Here is an 18,370-nt window from a genome sequence, read left to right on the forward strand (position 1 = left end):
TTGATTTAAAATATACAATAAAATTTAAGTAAGAAATATTTTATAAAGTTGGAACTAAAACATCACATAAGAAAAAAATACCTAAAATAATCTATGAACACTATAAAAGGTACTTTTACTAAAAGGAAAAGAACCATCCCAATACACAATATATTTCAAGTTATTCCAAGAATCATCACATTGTACCAGAAAACAGATTTACTTACTTGAAAAAGGGAGCAAAAAGGAAGATTGCATGGAGGAATAAATACAAAAAGATGGTGAGCAAAATTGTAATAAACAGAGTAGGAAATCTATAAGTAACATTACTAGGTGCCGATGAACCTTTTCTTCAACTCCTCGCATTCCCCATGTAGATGAAAAGGTGTTGTTGGTTCTCCTCCTCAAGCTTTTGGAGTTTAAAGTACTCGTGTCCCACCAGGAGGACGGATAACATAGGGGTATTGGCCGAGGAGGAGGCGAGTGGCGGTGATGGAGGGTAGGATTGGAGGGAGTGTGGTGAATGATTGCGTCCCTGAGTTCCTCATAGAGATTTGAGTGTGTTCGGTACCTTGTTGGTGGAAAGAGTCGTGGATTATGTGAGAAGTTGAGAGAGGGAGAACATAATTAGGCATAATTATAGTGGAAGATGTTAGAGAGAAGAACAAAGAAAAAGTAAAGTGCGAGTTAGCATTTGTGGATTTGTGAGAATAACGTTCATGGACCAGCTCTGTTATGAGGAAGAACAGGAGTGGTAAGCAAGGTCAATAAAAATCTGGGAGACAAGGTTAGAGAATCGTGAATCATTGTAAACATAGCGCAACCATTGCAAGTGAGACAAGAAAACAAAAATGGGATATTTCTTTATCCCTAGTAACATTTATCTGAAAAACTTTATAATGAAATTTATATATGATAACGTTTTAAATAAATGTAACTAAAATGTGTTACTAAACATAAAAAATTATATATTGTAACATTTTAAATAAATGTTACTAAGAAAATGTTACTAAAGATATAAAATGGTGTAGTGATCATCCACTTCATTATGTTCAAGTTTTGATTCTTTTATCATGGAAGGAAGCTCCATAATATTGCTAAAATCCTATACAACCTGCCAAGCAGTATAGGCGGTTATACTCATACTATAACTCAATTAAAATTATGCATGCATATTTAGCTATTTAACAAAATATTAGATGAAGCCTTTACTGTCTTTGAGATATTTATTTCTACATCTAATAAACATTACATTTAAAATGAAAGGGAATGGTCCAAGAACTTTATAATGTGCATGTAGATGATATTTAATTGATATTTACACGGTCACCAATACTAAATTCTCTATCAAAATTAATTGATATTTAATATTAATTAATATATATTGGATTCTCCCTTTACAATTAATTTGGAGAAGGCTGTTTGTGTGAGGTTTCATTAAGTTTCCTAGTCAAGACTTGGGGGAAAATAGAAGTATAGACAACATTCAGGAGTTGTGAACTTGCAATAGAGGTGAGTTATTGAGTTAACATTTTATTTTATTCATGTTCAATTTATATTTTAATTAAATATTGTGTTTTGAAGATTGGTTTCACTCTTTATGTGTTAATTATATGTTATTACCTAATATTTGATTACATAATAAAATATTACATGTTATTTCATTCGTGATATTGTTAGGCACTTATTTACGAAAAATTTTAAAATAAATGATTGACTTTTATGTTGTGGTAATTTTGCATTAATGGTAATCCCTGAAGGTAAAAAATGGATGTATAAAAGATTGGATGCTAATAAACATTTGACAGATGATTTTAGAGAAGGAGTGTATGAGTTCCTACAATATGTTATTGGTCAAGAAAGATTGTAGAACAAGGTGAAATGTTAAGGTGTCCTTGTGTTAAATGTAGATGTAAAGTTTTCAAGTATGTGGATCAAGTTGGTTTGGATCTTTATGAAGAGAGATTCATGCCTAATTACTATTGGTGGACAATTCATGATGAAGAATTGTCACAATTTGCCCAAGTGGATGTTCAGAGTACCAATTATCAAAATTGTGAGCAACAAGATGAATTAGATCCTTTCCATCAAATGATCATGGATCATGTTGGACCCTCAAATGCCAATTGTATACAAGAAGAGGGTGTAATTGGATCAGAGGACATGAAAGAAGACCATGATCCTGAAACTCAAAAGTTCTTTTACATGTTTGTTGCTGCACAAGCACCCTTGTGGGAAGGATGTGAGAATCACTCAGAATTGTCGGCTGCTTTGGAAGCTCTAAGCTTGAAATCTGATTACAATATGTCTGAAGGATGTTTCAATAGAATTTCCAACTTATGAGGGAGGCTATGCCAAAAGATCATCGAATGATTAATAATTTTCTTTAAAGCTAAGAAGTCAGTTGAAAAATTGGGTTTAGGTTGTAAAAAAATTAATTGTTGCCCAAAATGATGCATATTGTATTATAAGGAAAATTCTCATAAAAGTATAACTAATTGCTCTATCTGTGGAATGGATCGATATAAGACAATAACTAGGAGAGGAATTGAAAGGAAGATTGTTGTTAAAAAAATGTGGTATTTTCCTACTATCCCAAGACTAAGAAGCTATACTCTTCAATGGCCATTGCACCTCACATGAGATGGCATAGTGAGAATCAAAGGGACCCGTTTATTTTGTGTCATCCATCTGATGGGGAAGCTTGGAAACATTTTGATAGAATGCACCCAGAGTTTAGTCAAGACCCAAGAAATGTCATATTAGGTTTATGTGCAGATGAGTTTAATCCTTTTGGTCAATATGGGAAAGGTTATTTTATTGGCCGGTTATACTAACTCCATACAATCTTCCGCCTTCAATGTGCATGAAAAGAGAATTTATGTTTTTGATAGTCTTAATTCCAGGCCCTTCAAATCCAAAGCATAACATTCATGTGTTTCTACAACCACTTATAGATGAGTTATGCATCCTTTGGACTGAAGGGATATTGACTTATGATGTGTCATTAAGGCAAAATTTCACAATGAAAGCTGCTTTGATGTGGACAATTAATGATTTCCCAGCTTATGGTATGTTATCGGGTTGGATAACTTCGGGTAGACTCACTTGCCCTATATGGAAAGAACAAAGGCATTCTCTCTTAGTCATAGTCACAAGATCTCCTATTTTGATTGTCATCGTCAATTCCTTTCACTTGATCATCCATTTAGGAAGGATAAAAAGGCATTCAAGAAGAAGTTTGTTAAGATTGCCCCCTCCTCCGTGTTTGTCCAGTCTTGATATTTGGAATAGGGTTGCACAATTACCATTATGTACTAAATTACAAGAAGAGAATATTCCTGAATATGGTATAAAACATAATTGAAAGAAACAAAGTATATTCTGGAGGTTGCCATATTGGAAAACTCAATTGTTACGTCATAATATTGATGTTATGCACACATAGAGAAATGTGTTCATAAATGTGTTTGACACTGTGATGGATATCAAAGGAAAAACTAAGGATACAAACAAGGCTTGATTGGATGTAGCAGAAATATGCAATCAAAAAGAGCTAAAATTGAAAGACATTGGTCGTCGAAAACTTATCAAACCAAAGGCAGCATATGCATTCACCAACTCTAAAAAAGTATCTATTTGTAAATGGGTTCAAGAACTTACTCTACCAGATGGATATGCTTCCAATTTAGGTAGATGTGTTGACCTTAGTCAAGGAAAGTTACATGGGATGAAAAGTCACGATTGTCATGTTTTCATGCAACTATTGCTTCCATTTGCATTTGACTCATTGCCAAAACCAATTTGGAAAGTTGTTGTTGACCTAAGTCTTTTCTTTAGAGAATTAACTTCCACAACACTAAATGTTGAACACCTGAAACAATGAAGGTATCAGACACGATCTCACGCAGACAAACAGCTCTCAGACACGATCTCACGCAAACAGACAGCTCCCCCCAATTTCTTGTAAATGAACCAAAGTAAAGTTTTTTCTCCCTCATATTTGTATTTATAACCAGCATCTCAAACATTTCAACTTTTCCCGCCATAAACAACGATTAGACGAAGCGTCACAACACTCCAAACGGCGGCACCCCATGATTAGACCTCTGACATCTGACACACTTTAACCTACTATAACCTATTAAGACTCTAGCCTTAACATTGTTCATCACACTTAAAGGTTGGAGAACTGGTGTACTGCACCTAGGCGGCCTCATAATACTGCTTACACTTTTCACCATTTGTCGCTATATCTCCACCAACAAAGGCTGGGGGACTGGTGTACTGCACCTAGGCGGCCTAACGAAACTACACGGTTAAACCCGCCTACATAAAGCCCTGCAAGAATGCAATCAGTTATCAAACGAATCAACGGGAAAGCGTAAGCGGCCTAGGCTGCCTACTTCAGAAGACAAAATGAGATATGTCGACCATTTCAGACTTAGAGTATTACAAGCAAGGCCCCTAAGACCAACAATCATTGAACTAAGGGGTCAGGGCCATGCCCAGGCCTACCTACGGCCTAAACAATGGCCCAGCCCATGACAAGGCTAGACATAATTAATAAACTATAAATACGTGTGGACCCCAGCAATTAAAGGTATGTAATCATTAATCCCTTAATCACAAGATTTGACTTTCTGAGAATCTTTTGGCTGACTTGATCGTCGAAGTCTTCTCCGCAAGTAACCCCCCATGGGTCCAAGCTGTGATACCAGCAAATGACATACACAAGTCGAGAAGAAGCCAACTAGAGAGATTGTGGATTGAGGTAAGGTGATATTTGTGTCTGACTTCTCTTATTTGTTCTCCGCAGGAACAAAAGCAAATCTCAAAACATATTTTTCAATTTTTATTTTTCCCTTTCTTTTTTTTTTGCCTAAACCACCCTTTTAGGTTTTCAGTCTAGTAGGCATTTTTTATTTTTTATGTTAAGAGATTTGCTCACAGTCTCCCTAGGACAGGTTGCTCCCTTCATGTTAGAGCATGGTAAACATGTAAAGTTGAAATTAAAATATCCAATTAACTATACTAGTGCTTTAACAAAAGGATTCAGGAAAAGGTTAATATTTATTACATATTGAAAATCAGATTTTCCTTAATAATATGACCTAATTTCATTTCACTATAATAGAAATAAGAACATTTGATCTAAAACGGGATTCATGAATCCTTGGGGATAAGAAGATCAATAAAACGGGGTTCAATCAATGACAATGATACTTTTATGAATACTGAAAATTACATTCATCTTGTCCCTATATTTTGAAACAAACTACCCAAGAAAGATAAAAACTTATCTCAATTCACTAAGCACTAAGCTAAAGGACTAATGTTGTGTTGGAGTTGTTTAATCTGGATAGCATCCAATTATTTTCATCAAATCCACAATGTTGTATCTACTACATTAATATCTTGTTTGTTACATCTATTCAATTTATTCAATTTTGTACAACTAAACACAGAAAAAATTGGTTATTTTCTTGAAGACTTACGTTATGCAATTATCACTCATTACCATGTGGAATTCAGGATGTATACAATAGAAGAAATAAATAAGATAAATTTTGTACATTACTTTACTAGAGATGTTATTAGGTTAAGTGATAGTTGCTTGGTTAGTTCAAGTGTATGCGAAAGTGTCCAAGTATCTGATCAAAGCTGACATCGGTTGGTTTGGTAAGAGTTAATAAATTACTTATGCTATAAAATTAAATGTTTGACCACTTGTATAACCATGGAGACGTATGTTAGAAACAGAGCCAACTATTCTTTTGCCTTTTACTAAAGAAAATAGTGTTTCTGACACTTTATGCATCATACATCAATTTTTGGAATTCTTATTATTTAGGACTGCAAATGTAGTTTAAATTTATTGTTCTATAGTATTTTATATTATTAAAGAAACAACTAATGAAGCTAGTAAATTTTGTGAATATTATGTTCTATATAATTTTGTCAAGTTTTGTTGGAACCTTAATTGAAATGAAGGAAGACCTCATTATTAAATTTATAAATTAGACTTCCTGGAGGTCGTAACCGCCACTAACCTTTTTAAATGTATAGACTTACTGGCGGTTATAACTACCACTAACCTTTTTAAATGTTTAGACTTATTGGCGGTTAAAACTGTCACTAACATTTTAAAATTTTAGATTTACTGGCACTGGCAGTTACAATCGCCACCAAATATTTTAACAATTTTAGTGGCGGTTATTCCAGCGGTTATAAAAAACTGTCAATATAATGGTTTGTGACGCTAAATTCTGTGGCACTAAATACCATATTAAATTGACACTAAAATTCAAAATTTTAGTAGTGATATTATTAATAATTATTATTATATACATATATTATTAATTTATTATATATATATATATATATATATAATCGTTCTTTTTATCAAGAATTATTAAATTTTTTTTTCATCATGAATTATGAATCAGTTTTGTTGTTACAAAAAGAGGGTTATAAAGATAAAATGTTGATTAATTTATGTAAATTTTTGCAATTTTGAGAATTGGAATTTTGATATAATCTCGTAAATTCATCTTTGCATTTGCTCTTAAATCATCTCTATGGAAAATGAAATAAACTCTATATTTGTCTCTTCAAATCAACTAATTTGGTAAATCAACTCATACGAACACAAATAAACTTTATATTTGTTGTTATAAAAAAGAGGGATATAAAGATAAAAATGTTCAATAATTAATGGAATTTTTTGCAATTTTGAGAATTGGAATTTTGGTATAATCTCGCAAATTCATCTTTGCATTTGCTCTTAAATCATCGTTATGGAACACGAAATAAACTCTATATTTGTCTCTTCAAATGAGTTGATTTGTTAAATCAGCTCAAACAAAAATAGTCTAAGACAAATAAAACTTGTTATATAACCAATAAAAAATTGTGGTTTATTTCTATTTTACACAATGATTTTAGTAGTTTTAAGTCATGCTTATATTTGTCGGCTTTTTTCTATGTTTAGGCAATAATTTATACAAGTGGGCTAGTTCAGTGTGGTCTAAAGTAAAAAATTGTGTAGTGATAAATGTTCATCATACACTCAATTCACATATACATTATATAATACAAAAGAAAAATTGATTTGTATACCTATACATAATACCAACATTAAACATGCATATTTTAAACCAATATATATAGTAAAAATACCATAGAAAATTCACCTTGAATTAAATTATAATAAAAATAAATTAAAAACTTCATCACATAGAGACTTTTTCTACCATTTTATATAATATATATATATATATATATGTGTGTGTGTGTGTGTGTGTGTGTGTGTGTTAACACTTTCATCATCAATGACGTGATTAGCTTTAAATAGTTTAGCAAAGAAAACAATATAAAGATAAGCGACATCCATATGGTAATAATCAAAATCATTGTCTTCATAAGCAAAGTGTGTTTCTATGTTTTTTTCCTTATTTTTCCGATGTTTTGGTGTACGACAAGTACAACTCAAATGATTTTTACCACCGCAATGATAACTTATATTTTCATCTTATTTGCAATTATTTTAACCTTTTTATTTTCCTTTTTCACATTATTGTTCCACTTCTGATGATAAAATGTCTCTTTAAAATTTTTTTATGATCATGTCCACAACCATGATCACTAGTACGACCACGACCATGACCATGAAAATATAAATAAGATATCATTGCATTCCCTTTTAGGGATGAAGCATAACGAGTTGTGTCAGATTTGTGATTTTTCATCAAAAACTCATTGTTTTGTTTGGCCATAAAAAGACATGAAATAAATTCAGAATATTTGTTAAATCCTTTCTCACAATATTTTTTTTTTGTAGGAGCAAATTACTTGCTGAGATGTTTTACTTATTTCTTTAATGGCATCAACAAGACCTATTGCTTCTAAATGTATTTCAACATATTATATCCAAGATAAGTAATTCTTCTTTGTAATACCAAGGAACACAAATTCAAATTTTGCAAGGTTTTACATGTTTAGAACAATAGCAAATAAAATATCAATAATAATCATTTTTCATGTATGAAACTACAAAATTAATAAAACAACATTAAATGTTAGAAGAATAATCAAATATAAGTAATTATAAGAGTTAAATATATTTTTGATCTCTTACCTTTCAATGAAAATTGGAATTAGTCCCTCATCAAAAACTTTGGTCCAATTTAGTCCCTCAAATTTAGAAACATGTGGATTTAGTCCTTTTAACAAAATTTTGCTAAGTTTATTTGACGTTTCAAACATGTTTCATGATAGTATCTTAGTTGTTTACACCATTTGACACATTTTCGCTTCAATATTAGTTGAGAAACGCGTTTGAAATGTCAAATAAACTTAAAAAAGTTGGTTAAACGAACTAAATCTACTCATTTTTAAATATGGCAGACTAAATTCTTAAGCTTAAAAAATGGACTAATTACAATTTTCACTTAAAGTTAAGGACCAAAAAATTTAACCCTAATTATAATAATCATCACCATAATAATAATATCATAATAATAATAATAATAATAATAATAATAATATTATTATTATTAAGACAGAGATGAAATTTGATAAAGTCAAATCATTCTTATCACAAAAATAAGAATATAAGATAAAATTGTAAATAAGAAAAGGATTAGAAAGAACTTAGAGGCTTCAACAAACTCAATTAGTTAGAGCATGATGCTAATAACGTGTTATAAAATAAAACTAATAGGAAAAAAAAGAAAGAGAAAGATGAGAACATAAGAGATAATGGGGACTAATTTCCGGTGTATATCATTACTAATAGGAAAAGTACTATTTAATACAAATATTTAAATCTCATGAAGAGTAATCAATCATATGAGAATTGTAGCAAATTAATTAATCATATGAGTAACCGTAAAAAATCTGTGGACAACCATTAATTCATAATATTTTTTATATTTTCCTAATACTATTATTGTTTTATAATAGTTATAATTAATCATATGATGTACCATATTTAATATTACAAGAAGGTTGCCGATAAAGCATACCACTAACGCAAACCATGACACACCACCCCCACAATAGCAGCGACAACCAATCGGAGAAGAAAACGAGGGTTCGACAAATGACTAGAATGGGGCTACGTTGCAACAACTATAGCGCAATGAGTAGCAAGAGTGACAACACAAAGAGCATACACAACCATCAACCAGCAACAACGAATAGAGAACCCTAGTCTCTGGCAATAGTGGATGAGAAGAATGAATCGAGCTAAGTTTTGTGTATTTCATAGAAGAAACGATAATCTATGTATCTTTTTTTGGGTTTAAAGAAAAGCCCTCTGGACTTTTCAACTCGATTTCTAAATCGTGAGTTGGGGCTCACCAAGTTTACAAGGAGCCTATTCAGTTTGTCCCAAAACCGAGTTTGCTTCTAGGTCAACTTGGTGTGGAGACGCAAACTCAAACAATTCAACAAGTTGAATCACAAGTTTGACAACCATGGAGATAGTGGGATTACACTGCGACGAGTCACAGTATGGCTAGGGTCACAATGTGGCTAGGTCGTGATGCGACAACATTGTGGTGCGGGATGGGATCAGAGTGTGCGAGGTTGGCCAGTAAACGAGTGTGCATGGAAGAGGAATGAAAGAAGAAGATAAGGGTGAAAACGTCTTTCTACCTTTCCCATGGGTGCAAAAAGAAGCATATTGCTCATTGTTCCGTTATTTCTCTTATATGGACGTTTTTGCCTTCAACCCATATGGGTTTTAGACCAAGTCTCGTGAGTTTGATCAATTGAAAGTCTATGTATGACCTCTTAAATGCTAAAAAGATTCAATTTATAATTTATACTGCTTATAAATAATAAAATGAAAAAAAAAATAACTTTATAGAAAACTCAATCCATTCACAGTATATTTAGTATGCGCGTGTTGTTGATAATCAAATGTTAAAATTAAAATTTATGTGATGCTTAATGGATTAAATGGCTTTTGTTTTTTCAGAATATAAACATAAATATTTTAATTACTATAAATAAATACAATAAATAGTGTTAAAAAAATTATATGAGAAATAAATTTTTTTTATAACTACTAAAATATTCTTTTTGGTGATGAAAATAAAACACTAAACTTGTATACTTTTAAGAATTGAACGTTTTTAGAAAATAATATCCGGAAAATGGACATTAATTAGTAAGTATATGCATGGACTAAAATATATGATTGTTATTGTGTTAATCCAAATTATATACTAAAGTTATCAACATAAAAGTACTACTTTAGGAAAACTCTTAATGTTAGTAAACAATTATTTTTGTAGTCAAAACCTTAGGAGCTAATGTTAGTGACCAATTATTTTGGTAGTCAAAATCTTGGTAACTAATGTTAGTGACTAATTTATAAATCAATTCATAATAAAAATTATTTTAATTATCAATTTAGAGACTAATTATAATTTTTTTGGAACTATTTTAGTTGCCAATAATTTTTAGTTTTTAAAATTGATACTTCAATTGGTCACTATATAGTGACTAATTATTTTTGTTACTAAAATTGATCATTATTCAAAGATTTTCTTGTACATTACTACGACTTTGTAAATTGGATACTCCACTAATAAGTATCGATAAGATATCCTAAAGTATTGGATACAGATACGTGTCGGACATGGATATGTTACCTAAGTTGAAGTATCGGTGCATCACAGGTAAGTATCAATATGAAAAATAATGAGTTAAAATTAAAACATAAAATGTTAAAGAAGTTGCGAAGGAATTTACGTAAAAATAAAAATTTTGTAAAATAACTCTAGAATAGATTCGCAAAACCACAAAAACTAAATTTGTATAAAAATAGTTAGAGTACCTACACTTCTATTAACATTGATACTATATATTATAAAGTTTATAATATACATGTGTTTCACATCAATAAAGGTGTTCAAAACATTTATTTACAGAGTCATCAATATATACAATCTATTATTAAGAGCATTTTTATGGTAAGAATTATTATTCGTAATGTAACGTGTTCAATATCTTGATCTTATATATACAAAAAATAAAATCTAATACATGTTATAATTTGAATTAAATTCAATTCATATTTATTTTGTAACACCCCATTTAATTGATAACCTTAATTAAAGGGAATGTCACACAAAATAACATAAGAGGTAACGTCGTGGAGTATAAATATCACTCCTTACAAAATCTCATATACATAGAGAAAAGTCTAAGGCACACCACGATGCCATGGGCTAACAAGATAAAAGTTTAACAGTACCTAAAACAAATGCCCAAAGAACAAGCCAATACATGGACTACAACCCTAAAGAAAAACTCAGAAAAATAGGATTTGATCCAAGACGAGCTAAGCAGCGGAACCTCTATCACCCTGTTGACCACGAGGAGTTCTCGCATCTGCTCACATCAATAAATTGATGATTATCGCAAAAAGAGAAAACCACACGCATAGGACATACAACAAGCAGAAAGAGTAAGCTAGAGTAGAAAATGATTTATCATACCATTACATGCAATTTGATATCCAAAGATTCATACCTCAACCAAACATGTGATGACTCGCAACCAATACACTAAGACTCAAGACACGACTCATCCGGATACATATAATTAGTCGGATTCAGTGGATGCTTGCTTTTGTGGTGGCCTTTACTACTCTACTGAGTTAATTGTTATCGTGTTTCATTCCCCCCATGCACAAGGTTAGCCTTAAAGTGTTCCAGGCCTCCTGCTATTCTCACCACTTGAGTCAGTACGCTCTACGTGAGACTAACTGACTCTTTAGAGCGTCAGGATGCAATCCTTACCTTAAATCCTTACTAAATTATATAATGAGGCACCACCATGAAACTCCCACTAATAGGGGTCACGGAATTATGTCCTGACCAATGAGGCACCACCATGCAACCAACGTGGAATTATGTCCTGACCAATGAGGCACCACCATGAGATCTCACCTAGAGATTCATAGAATTACGACCTGACCAAAATGAGGCACCACGACGAAACCTTTGTGGAATTACGTCCTGACCACACCAAATTCATATTTCTCCACCCAATCACAAAATTATCATGCGTACCAAGTCTCATGAAATTATTCCATCAACCAACCAACCAGGTCATGTTTTTCTCCCATTTCATACTTTTCATAACAATATTTCATTAACCTCATACTCTATAAATGCATATCGATATTCAACCCAACCAAGTCATGGCTCATTACATAACAACACATCCATTTCAGTCCCATCCAAGCATACATAACAAGCATAATTACATATATTGATCAAGGAACAGTAGAGAAAAAAACTATGGAATAAACAGCAGCCAACACCACACTTTCCGCCCGAGTCTTGCCCAAGCAGAGGGTTCTCACTAAGCAAAAGGGGCCTTTCGCTCAAGCGAGCCCTTCTCGCCTAGGCGAGATCTCGATAGTGGTACTACAGGGTTCCAGCGAGACCATTTCTCGCTAAAAAATACACTTAGTCGCCTAGGCGACAACTCGTGCTGGAACCAAGGGTGAGTTCCTGCTACTCTCGCTCAGGCGAGGCCACTCGCTTGGGCGAGATTAGCAGGTTTCTCGCCTGTTCGCACATGTCTCCCTGTTTCAACCAAGTATATTCACACCACACAGTTTCATATCACCAACAATTCGATTCAAGCACCAAAGCCATCAAAACAAACTAGACCAATAAGTGGAATATCAAAAAGACGTAAACCCTCGCTTCCCTTACTTGGACAGAGGATAGCAAATAACACGAGCACACTACGGAGGAGCACCACAGCTCCAAGAACAGCTTGGTGAGCTGGAAATACTAACACCAGAAGCAAAATGAGGTCACTACGATGAACCTAGTTGGGAATAGGAAAGTAAAGCTAGAGAAGAGTTATGGATGGGAGATCAACTTAAGTGGAACCGAAGTGGAGTTCAGCTAGCTTGGTGAAGGACGGGGTCAAACCCTAGCAGCGCTCATGAAGCAGCCAAGGGAGAGCGAATGGGAAACTATTTCTGGAAAAAAACAAGAAAGGGGGTTTAGGGCTGGTTTAGCACTTTTGGACACCCTATAGGCCAACCTTTATGTCCAACAGATGGGGACAGATGGGGCCTTTTAAATTTTTAGGACAGAAAAAGAGGATTTTCCATGTCATAATCTATCTTCTAGTTAAATATTTTAAAATAAGTAACAATCTATTATCAGTATAACCTAACATATTTTTAAAATATTTTTAATTTAATATGGTCCCAAACTTTAAAATATTCTTTATTGATAACGTGTACTTGAATTAGTCATCTTTTAAGTATTATATTGTTAGTTAATTGCTAATATTCTTATCAATACTATTTTATTTTCTTAATTAATATTTTATATTTGATCAGTCATGTTAAAGTATATAAAGTTATATATTGAGAATATATGGGTGTAGGCAAATGAAACATTTCTGTTTGTGATGATAAAGTTGTTCGTGCCAAAGTTATGCTGTTACTTATGAATGTATCTATCCATTCAATATTTCTATTTAATTATGCTGAAGTTATGTTAACTTGTAAATACCTGGTTCATTTTTTTATAAAAAAAAAAAAAAAACTCTGTCTTTGTAATTAATTAAATAACTACTGAAATTGAATGTGTGAAATTTATTGGCTATTTTTGTTTGACATTAACAAAACGTTACATAACCGATTATTACTGAGTTTTAGAATCGACATGTTTGGGTTTGTCTTTTACGGTAACACAGGAACACAAAAAGAAAACGCATAGTTATCTGTGTTCTATTTTCTCATATCAAGATATACCATTAATATTTAGAATAATTAATCTATATCAATGAAACTAACTATGTAAGTCGTTTCGTTTTTTTTTTCTTTTAAATCTGGTATTAACATTGGAGACATATGATTTACCATTACAAATTCTTAATAACTTTTCCGTTCAAATAACATAATTTTGAACTATACAATATCATTTAAATACTTTTATATCTAAATTCTAAAACATTTAATGGCACCCAAATTAAAATTAATAACTACACTGTCAATGTAAACTTCTTTTAGTTTCTTTTAATAAATCATTATAATGTTTTAATACAACCATTATAAAAGTTAATAAATGTGTGTGAGTGTTAAACATTTACATGAGGATCAATCACTTGTATTTTATTTGTCTTCTTTCATAATAATGAGATGATAATAGGGTAAGGTGCTTGTTCTCCAACTCCATAGAAGAATTCATCACTTTCAAAACATTTATTTTTTCTGCAGAAGAAGAGACATAAATGAGTATTGTTAGTGATTAATGAAGAACTATTATTCTGGATCATTTATTTTTAATAAGTGAATTTTAAATTCATCTCAATTTTACAAAACAAGTTTATATTATAAGGTGAGTTTTACATTCACTTATATATTGTAAAGTTATTTTATTCTTAATCAATATAGAATCTTTAACACATTTTTTGAGATAGAGACATATATATTTTAAGTGCGAACTAGATATTAATGATGATCTCATAGTAGATGATAGAATAGTTTTAACAAACAACAAATTTCATTAAAATAGATTTTAGATGATTTTGACATCATCTTAAAAAGTGAATTTTATTTAACCTTACTAAATTGCTTTAGGTTTACAAAATACTTATATAATCTAAATTCATATTAGTTCATCTAATATATCCAACATTTATTTATATGCAGCGGAGAGTAATACGAAGTGGGAGAAAGATAAATTTATTCACATCACCCGCAAAAGTGTAAATAATGAATTATAATGATTTAAGTGAAGATTAAAAATAAAAAATAAAAGTTAAAATATCTTTTTAGTAACAATTTTTATTTAATTTTATGAATTTAATTTTAATATTAATTTGATAAAAAATTATGACCTATTTAAAAAAAAATATTAAAACTAAAATGACAAAACTAAAAAAAATTAGGAAAAAATAAACTTAAGATGGCTTCTATGGCTAATTTTTTCCTTTTGTATTTCGTCCCCAATCAATTTGCAAGTGTCATTTGGATATTGATTTTTCCTCACTTCTGATTCGATGAGGGGTATGAGTTGGAAAGATTTCATTTCCTGTAAAGGTTGTCAAAGAGTGAGTGACAATTCTGGAGCATTCCAATTTTTAACCTCTTAGAAATAAAAATCCACAACATGAGTGATGAATGATGATAAATTAAGGTGCTATAAAATGAAATAGGTTCGATTTCTTAAGAAAAACTAATAAGAACCATTTTACGAAGATATTAGAAAAAGAAAATTAGTACGTTAAAAAATCATTTAAAATACCGAAGAGAATCAAAATTGAAGAAAAAGACAACCGTTAGAATATTTCAATAATTGAGAAGCCCAAAATAAGCTCTTAAGTACTTTTAAGTAGTAAATAATTATCATGTGTTATAGATTATTCTTAATCATGCACCTCTGTTATAAAATTAAAATTTGAATCTTATTAAGATTTCTCTCCTAAAATATTTATAATAAACTCATTTTTCCATTTTTAATATTTATATTTTAACCAACTTTCAAATAAAACATTAATAAGATAATGAATTTTATAAAACTCTTATATTAAAATAAAAAAAAATTACATAAAAGACTTTAAAAATAATATAACAGAATAAAATCTACAAATAATTAAATTAAGAACATTGCACTTACTGTAATTAGGAATATTAAATATGTTTATATTTTGGAAACAAAATAGCAAGGGTAATATAAAGAAAAGAGATAGAGAATTATATACAGAAGCATGATGATAATATTTTGACACTTAATAAACTTTTAAACTCACTTTATATTTACTATTTTGTCTTTCATCTTCTCTTTTCTTTTATAAATACAAAATTTCATTTTCTAACCATCATATTACTTCTAAAAGTGGATTGTTGAGTGATTGATAAAGTGTTAAAACATCATTTTTCATAAAAGTAACGGCGTGCTTGGATGAGGCAATTCAAAAGGATGATTCATTTATTTGGAAAATTTGATTTTTTTTTTGTAATTAAATGCTTTATTTGGATAGAGAAATTAAAAAGCATTTAAAATGCATGCATTTTTTGAAGTATTTTAATTAGCTAAATTAAAAGAAATTCAAATACCCTAAAAAAAGTGAAATTTGAAAATTTTCTCACTCAACCCCCAATGGACCGACAAACCCGAATACCATGACAGACTAGGCTAGCCATACGATACAGATGGATCAGACCAACCTAACGACACAAACGGGTCGAGAGGCCCAATGATCCAGACGAGTCAGGCGGGCCCAACGACCCAGACGAATCGGGGTGACCTGATGACAAATACGGGTCGGGCGAGCTTGACAACTCAAATAGGTCGGTCAAGCCCGACAACCTAAACGAACCAAGCTGGCCCGACGACATCAACGGGTTGGGCGGGCCCGATGACTCAAATAGGACTAACGACCTAGACGAGTCGGGTGGGTTCGAAGACAAAGATGAGCCAAATTGACTTGACAACAAAGATGGGTCAATAGGTCCGATGACCCACACGAGTTTTGCGGGCTAGACGACCTAGAGGTGTTGGGTGGGCCTAATGACCCAAACGTATCAGGCAGACCCAACGACCCGATCGACCCATTGACCCGACAATCCTGACCGACACAATGGCCTAGTCAGGCGCGATGACCTAGACGAGCCCGACCGGTCCAAAGACCCGGGAGATACCGACCGACCCGACGACCTTGCCAGGTCGGGCTAGCCCATCTACACAGACTTGCCGGGTGTGCCTGATGACATAAATGGACTTAACAACCCAAATGGATTGGACAGGCCTGACGACCTAGTGGGGCCAAGTCGGGTCAACGACCTAGACGGGTTAGGTCGAGCTGGGTCAACGAACTTGACGGGCATGATCAGCCCGAGGCCGTCAGGCTGATCAGGCTTTTCTGGATCATCGAGCCGACCCAACCTAGCTCGTTTGGGTTTCCTGACCCAGTTGAGTCGTCGGGTCGCCCTGGCCCATTTGGGTCGTCGATCCCGTTTCCAAATTTATCATGAACTCAAAACATAATTAAATCTAAAATAAATATTGTTAAAATGAAATTTTATCTCACAAGAAATTCAATTATTTTTATCCAAACAAGAAATTGAAATGTAAGGTATTTTAATTTCTTTATCCAAACAAATTATTTAGAAAATGAAGAAAATTTAATTGCAAGCAATTCAAACACAATGCATTTAAATTTTTCAGCATTGTTGAAATGCTTCATCCAGTGAAGTGTGCGAGATCATGGCTCATACGGATGGGTTTTGGAAGATTGCCCTTTTCAGTGTAATTGATTGAGTTGGTAGTCTTGGGACAAATACAGACTGTGGTTCGTATTGGGAAACTCTACTTGGTGTCGCGGATCGTGGTCATGGCAGTTTATTCCCGTGTGTGGACTACTAGGTGGTGGCTTGTAGTCGGAGGGGCGAGTAGACACTCGTGCAACAAAGATCGATCAATGTACTCATCAAAGAGTGTAGAATCAAAAGGCATCCAACAGAAGGTTTGGAAGTGGAGGATAGAGGTTTGGGGTGCTAACATGGGTTATGGTTATGAAATGCTATATTATTTCATGTTGTAATTGTTTTTATTGTATTTGAGCTCTCCCTATCTACGTGTGTTTGGCGATGATCATGTAATTTGTTACATGAAAGCAGATGTTGATACAAGTGAGCATGTGGATGCTTAGCGTCGGAGTTAGGGCCAACTATGGGGATTTTATACTAGTAGTCGTCACAAATTTTTATGGACTATTTTGTCATAGATTTTATAAACAATTTATAATTGAAATAATTGAACGCCGTGGATTTTATTTATAATTGACACGTTGAAATAGATTTAAAATTTCCCGCATTTTTTTTTGGAAGTAATTAGGAATAAATGTGGTTTATTATTATTATGTTCTTATTTTAATTTGCAAATAAGTAATTTCCGGCTAGGATGTTACAAACTTGACTAAGACAAAGACATTGGTGGATGTTTTGAGGGGCAGGAGGCCATGGTCCCTCCAATTTTTTTTAAATTTTTTTATATTATATGTAATTTAGAAATTTTTAATTTTTTTCAAAAAATTTAAATTATAAGTACTTTATATTAAAATTTGATGATTATTAAATTAGGTATTTTTTTAATTTTTTTATAAAGTATAACATTTAATAATAATAAATGATAAAACATAAAATTAAAAATATTTATTAAGATACATATTTTTTTATTGTCTTTTTTATTTTTTTTACATATTAGATTCATCTCTAATTCTAACATTTTTTCTTTTTGCTTTTGAAAAAAAAAGTTGGATACAAACTCATTATTTTTTTTCTTTCATTTCATTTGTTCTCTTTCACTATTGAAGAAAAAAGGTAATTCTCCTA

At 32.0% G+C, this 18,370-nt stretch overlaps 1 non-coding gene and 1 pseudogene across 1 annotated transcript; both read left to right on the forward strand.

Moving 5' to 3' along the window:
- The first annotated feature begins 1,723 nt into the window (after positions 1-1,723).
- LOC146884281 (uncharacterized) lies at positions 1,724-2,745 on the forward strand (annotated as a pseudogene).
- Positions 2,746-5,723: 2,978 nt separating this feature from the next.
- On the forward strand, positions 5,724-5,836 carry LOC114195723 (U5 spliceosomal RNA). The gene has a single exon (XR_003606556.1). It is a non-coding gene; the product is annotated as a U5 spliceosomal RNA (small nuclear RNA).
- The last annotated feature ends 12,534 nt before the right edge of the window (positions 5,837-18,370 follow it).

The sequence above is a fragment of the Vigna unguiculata genome, chromosome 8 (genome assembly GCF_037176805.1).
Source record: "Vigna unguiculata cultivar grain cowpea cultivar isolate G323 ecotype 2 chromosome 8, ASM3717680v1, whole genome shotgun sequence".
Classification (NCBI taxonomy): Eukaryota; Viridiplantae; Streptophyta; class Magnoliopsida; order Fabales; family Fabaceae; genus Vigna; species Vigna unguiculata.